Source organism: Vombatus ursinus, unplaced genomic scaffold (genome assembly GCF_900497805.2).
Source record: "Vombatus ursinus unplaced genomic scaffold, bare-nosed wombat genome assembly UNPS02014798.1, whole genome shotgun sequence".
NCBI classification, from domain to species: Eukaryota; Metazoa; Chordata; class Mammalia; order Diprotodontia; family Vombatidae; genus Vombatus; species Vombatus ursinus.
The window spans coordinates 20,748,070-20,754,901 of record NW_020954576.1 but is presented as its reverse complement, the minus strand read 5'-3'; positions in this window follow the sequence as shown (position 1 = coordinate 20,754,901).

Below are 6,832 nucleotides of genomic sequence, written 5' to 3'. Positions count from 1 at the left end.
GTCACATAGCTAGTAAGTGTCAAGCTTGGTTTGAGGCCAGATTTGAATTTAGGTCTTCCTGACTTCAGGGCCGGTGCTTTATCCACTGTGCCACCTAGCTGCCCCAACAAATCCTTTTATTAAGAGGATTTGTTCTGTGAAGTTTGGATTCAGTCAAAGGGCTACACTTGAGGACATAGAGGGCCACATGTGGCCTTGAGGCTGCAGGTTCCCCACCTCTGACCTAGAGTGTGATGTAGGTCTCTAACCAGTTACAGGGAATTAACTCGGCCACATTTTCACCACTACCTGGATGAGCAGATATTATATATAATTCCACTCGTGGCCTCAAGCAATGGTCCCAAGAGCCTCTGGGAAATCATGCTGAGGCTTGGGGAAATCTCTGTCCCTAGCAGTCAGAATAGCTGCTGTGACTAAGGCTGTGCCATACTGAGTGGGCTACCCTATGGGAACTATGTGTCTGTTCATACACAGTAGAGTTGTTAAGGCTGTTTTTCTATAGCTGATTAAAACCTACCTCACCACCCGAGCAGTTGGTGCTCTTTAGTGTGATGAAATGATTTCCAAGGACAAATTATATTTCCTCATTTGTCCTTTTGCCCACTAAAATTCTAGTCCAATGCTTCATTATGGCATGGGGTGGCCCTGGGTTCGAAGGCCATGTTAATAGAGGACAGGCTGTGACAGGTTCCACCTGGCTGATAAGGCTTCTAGCTCAGGCCTGGTCGATCACCATATGTCTATCACCCAAGGAGGCTCTCGCTAGAGTTGGCTATCAGCTGATGAATTTTTCGGACACAGAAATTTATGAAACAATCTAAAGCGCAGAAGAGGTTTCAATCTGCATGAATGGAAGAAATACATTTACCAATAAAATCACAGATCCTTGAAGGATTCAAGATGTATCCCTCATTTATCATTTTCTAACAGAATGAGAGCCAGCACCAAATAATTTGCATTCACATCTTGAGCCAAGCCTTGAAAATGATGCAGAAGGGCAGTCCAGGCATGGGGGATAGACAGCCTGTAGTTTACAGGATTGCTCCCGGAGAGCAGGAACAGAGAGAGAAGTGAGGCAAGAGGGCAAGCAGCTGCTCATCGGGCCAGAGCATGCAGATATTCAAGGAAGGGACACCAATGCCTTAAAGGGGGAGGAAGGAAGGTCCAGACAGGGAAGAATCATTTCTTACTGGAAGTTTGGTGGGAACAAGATAGACTTGTTCAACTTGTAAAAGGCCAGAGAATTAAGGATGAAATGACCTAAGATGTTTGAGCTAGGGGGTTGTCCTTTGCTCATTTTCAGTTATTTCTGACTCTTCATGACCCTAACTGGGGTTTTCTTGGCAAAGATATTGGAGTAGCTTGCCATTTCCTTCTCCAGCTCATTTTACAGCTGAGGAAACTGAGGCAAACAGGGTTAAGTGACTTACTCAGGGTCATACAGCTAGTATGAGGCCAGATTTGAACTCACAAAGAGGAGTCTTCCTGACTCCAAGCCCAGCACTCTATACACTGCACCATCTAGCTGCCCCTAGGGGGCTGTAGAAGGGAAATCTCTGCTTAGGCTTAGATTCCCATGTGTTATAGTGAGGGCTGGAGCAGCTTAAACTCAAGGGTAAATAATCACTCAAGTATATTATTAGATACCTACTATGTTCCAGGTACTATGCTGAGCGCTGGAGATACGAAGACAAAAATGAATCAGACTCTGCCCAGAAGTTTTCTAATAAGGGAGATAAGATATATCTCATACACACACACACACACACACACACATATGGGAGACAGATAGAAGTATATACGTATGTATGTCTATGTGTATATACATATATGTCTATGTATACATATATAGACATACATACAGATACACACAATTATTTTAAAAAATAGTTTTGGGGAGGGCTCTAGCTGCTGAGTGAAATCAGGAAAGGCTTTGTGTAGAATATGGTAATTGAAGATGAGTCTTGAAGGAAACCAAATATTTCAAGAGACAGAGGTTAGAAGCCAGTATGTATTCCTGGTAGGGATTATATACCAAACAGTAAAAGGCATGAATATGGAAGATGGAACATCTTGTGTGTGGAACAGGACATAGGACAGTATCGCTGCATCACAAAGTCCATGGAGGGGGATGATGTGTAAGAAGACCGGAAAAGTAGGAAGAGGCCAGCTTGTAAAGAGATTTATTAGCTGCTAAACACTGGAATTATATTTATTACCAGAGGTAACAGGAAGTCATAGCAATTTATTGAGTAGGGGGTGACAGAAATAACTTTGAGGCCTCGGTACAGAAGGTCTAGTTGGTCACAAATAATCCATTAAGTGTTTTCTAGTCAACTTCATATCCATGGAATTAAACATTAATTCACTTAAAAACCTAAATTTCGGGGGAGGTATTTAATGGCAGGAGGGAGCTGGTGGAGGACCAAAATGAAACTGTTAACAACTTTTATAAATGTTGAGTATTAAGATGTTCATTCTCATAAAGTACTTTTTCAGGGCTCTCCATTCTCACCCCTGTTCTACGTTCCTTGGTGGGACTTCATATTGTAAATATTTTAAAATGTTGGCATGTTGTCAACAGAGAGCACAGCACATAGCTTGGTAAAGAAAATTTGATGGTCTTTTCTTTTTTCCTGCCTGGGACCTAGAATTTAGGAACTCTGATAAGAAAGGAGTAATGTGGCATCTTGAAACCTGAAGTGGGGGTACCAGTGATCAGAGGCCAGAGGCCAGAGATGGCTGATGAGAAACAAAATTATGCAGCGGGCAGCATAGGACATAATAATCTACATAGACCATCAAAGAAGCACAACAGTGACTGCAGTTCCTTGTGTTCATGTCAGCATAATAGCTAACAACAGGAAGAACTCAATTCTTTGTAATAAAAGGTTTTATAATAAGGAAACCTGGGAGGGTGGAAGGGGGAAATGTAGGTGATGTAATAACAGAGATATCAATAAAATTTATTTTAAAAAATAATTTTAATCTCTAAGCACTTTAAGGTTTGCAAAGAGCTTTACAATTATGACCTCCTTTGATCTTCACAGTCACCCTTTAGATTAATTTCTCCCTATCAGCTTGTTAGCAGGTATTATGTACATATACATTAGACCTATCTTTTGGACTTTTGTTCTCTCTGACCTCTGACCTCCCACACCCAAACTGACCTGACAGTTGGTGCAATTGAGGATTCTGCTGAACTCAGTTGGTGGTTTGACTGAGTTGGCCAAATTAACTGGTTGTTTTGATGCTGCCTTGCATTCATATTATATGAATATCAGTTAAAGGAAATGGGGGTGTTTAGCTTGGAGGAAACCGGGGTACACTGTAGAGAGGAGGAAATGATAATTTTTTGTTGTTGATGAATTATTTCAGTTGTGTCCAATTCTCTGTGACCCCACTTGGGATTTCTTGGCAAAGATACCAGAGTGGTTAGCTATTTCCTTCTCCAGCTCATTTTACAAATGAGGAAAGTGAGACAGAGTTAAGTGACTTGCCTAGAGTCACACTAAGTGTCTGAAGCTGGATTTGAACTCAGGCAGATGGGTCTTCCTGACTCCAGGCCCAATGTTCTACCCACTACACCACCTAGCTGGTATTTGAAGGGCTGTCATGTGGAAGACGAATGAGTCTTGTTTTATTTGGCCCCAGAAGGAAGAATTAGAGTTATAGGTAGATATGGCAAAGAGACAAATTTGGGCTTGATGCAGGAAAAACCTTTTTAACATTTAGTCATCCTAAAGTGAAGTAGGTTGCCTTAGGAGGTGTTATGAGGGTTTCTTCCCTTACTCACTGAAGTTCTTCCAACTTATCCTGCATGTAGCTTTTTTGTATATAGTTATTTGCATGTTTTCTCTTCCATTAGATTGTAAGCTCCTTGAGGGCAGGGATTTTTTTTTTAACTTTTCTTTGTATCCCCAGTGCTTAGCACTGTGCCTGGTACATAAAAGGTGCTTCATAAATGTTTATTGACTGAATTTAATAAAGGCTGGATCCATTCATTCGATATGTTTTATATGTATATATATACATATATATACATATAGTATATGTGTGTGTGTATATACATATATAAAAATATATATGGTGTGTTTTTTTTTGAGGGCAGGGTATGGGTTGGACAACACGGCCACTGAAATCTCTTCCAGTTCAGAAATTTGGTGAGTCTGAAATAAATTAGAATGAGAGAAACAGAAGGAGAGAGTTTTAAAAGGTCTGTATGGGAGCTGCGGGGGGTTGAGCACTCTCAGGAATTGCCTTGTTTTCCACTGATGGTCTGGAGAACATTCTCTGGTCATGACTCTGGTCTGGTCCCGATCCCTGCTCTATCTCAGTGTATGTGCAAACTAGACACACTCATTTAGACAACCAAGCTCTGAAGCCTCCTTACTTTAAAGTCACACCCCTATACAATGTTAAAAGAAATAGAATTTCGCTAAGATTGGGAAGAAGGTAAAAATGAGGTGCAAATTGCATTGGTGGATGTTCTAAAGGGTTATTTATTAAATTATAACATTCACAATCACTTAGAATTATATTTGCCAAGATTTCAAAACACATCGAATCATCACAATGCAAATTAAATATATTACTTTCCTCCTACCTACTCATGTCATCAAATGGGATAAAAATAGCTGCCCAGTCCTACGAAAATCTGTTTTGAAATGAATTGTGTTAATTCCACATTATTCAGAGACAAATACACTTAATCACAAACAATGATGTCTCCTCGACTGAAACACAATGAGTATACTAGAACTTTGTCTAAACAGTTTTTAAATGACCTCCCATCACATGAAGAGTCACATGATTCTAATCTAGCCAGGAGCTCACTCACCCTCACATGCTAAGTGTTGCTATGTCATTAACACATGTCTAGGTGCTATGGTGAGGCATATGCATATTATGACATATGGTGTGATAAGGGATAGTCCCTCTGCTTTATTGAAGGTTCACTTCTTTTTCTTGGACTTGGGATTCTCCCAGGAAATCTGGATATATGGTCACTATGGGTAGCAAACTACCCTTGAAGGGTTCTCTGCCCTTGATGTTGTTATAATCTAAGTAAGGAAAGTATTATTATTCTCATAATGCAGATGAGAAAACAGAAGCTCAAGAAAGCTAAGAGATTTGCGTGATACCAGAAAGCTAGTAGATATTAGAACTGGACTGGGACCCAGGTCTTCGGACACTAACACCAGTGCTCTTTCCACTATGCCATGATGTCTTCAATTGAGAAAATAGGTGATGTGAGAATGGGTGATGTGAGAATGGGTGACATGAGAATGATGACAAAGCAATGTAACCACAGTTATTAAAATGATTCAGGAAAAATTAAATACTGAAGTGCTAAGGAAGCAGAGGGCATAGAGGGGTAATGTGATGACAACGAAGAGGTGGAGACAGATAGACAAACACTCATTGATTTGCTTGGTAATGATGCAATCTACCAACCAAAGCCCATTCACCATTTGGAAATAAAAACAACCAACCAACCAACCAAAACCTGCTAGTCAGTTGACTTCTCCCTGTTTCTTTTCCTCCTGTTATTTTTTCTTTTAAACGTGAGAGCTCTCCCCTACAAAAATCTCCTGATTGGTTGCATCCAAGCCAGGTCTCATGCCTAGTACCTAGGAGTAGAGCACCTAGTATCAAAGAGTTGAAAAGGGTCTTTGGGATTCATCTAGTTCAACTTCTTTATTTTGCTGATGGTAAAACTGAGGCCTAGAAAGATGAAGTCATTCACCCAAGGTCATGCAGTTAGTTAGTAGCAGAGCAAAGATTTAAACCCAGATCTTCTGACTGAATCTAACCCACTTTCCATTACACCATGGTTGCCTCCTCTAGCTCTCAGAAGGTAGGGAATACATGGAAGCAAACGGGGCAAGGTGGGAAACACATTTGGAGCCAACAGAACTAGTTACAGCCATTGCTCTAATGACATAACAATTCACTGATCAAATATTTATTAAGTATTATTATCGTTCAGTCGTTTCAGTTACGTCTGACTCTTCATGACCTCATTTGGGATTTTCTTGGCAAAGATACTGGAGTTGCTCGCCATTTCCTTCTGCTATACCCCAATCCTGTGCTTCGTGCAATGCTGGACACAAGAAAAGTTATGATCTAAAGTATCATCATAATTTAGCTAGCATCTTACTAACAGACCAGACAGAAATCATATTGAAACAGTGACATTTAATTGAGGTAGAATTATGAAACAACACAACAGAAAAATGTCTCAACACCAAATGAATATAAACTCATCTTTGATTCTTATCAAAGTAACATGGAAAAACAGTTTCTCCAGGGAGGAGAGGTCTTTTTTTTTTTTAATTTTTTAATAATTTATTTTTAGTTTTCAACATTAACTTCCACGAGATCTTGAGTTCCAAATTTTCTCCCCATTTTGTCCCTCCCTCCACCCCAAGACGGTGTGCATTCTGAATACCCCTTCCCCTAATCTGCCCTTCCTTCTATCTTCCCTCCCTTCTCTTGTCCTCTTCCCCTTCTATTTTCCTATAGGGCAGGATAGATTTCTATATCCTATTGCCTATATATCTTATTTTCCAGTTGCATGTGAAAATGAGGAGAGATCTTTCAGCAAAGTCTTCTCTCTAGTACTAGAACGAGGTAGGTGGAAGCTTCAAAAGCAAACATCTTTGGCATTGAAGACTGAATCTGCTGGTGCTATGATGGTCTGGCTTATCTCTTCCTCTCTTGGTAGCTATCTTTTCTTGCTCCATAGAGTCTCAGGAACATACCAGGAATCCTGCGTTCCTGGGACCTGATAATACAATCACGGATAGCTCCTCACTCAAATCCTACG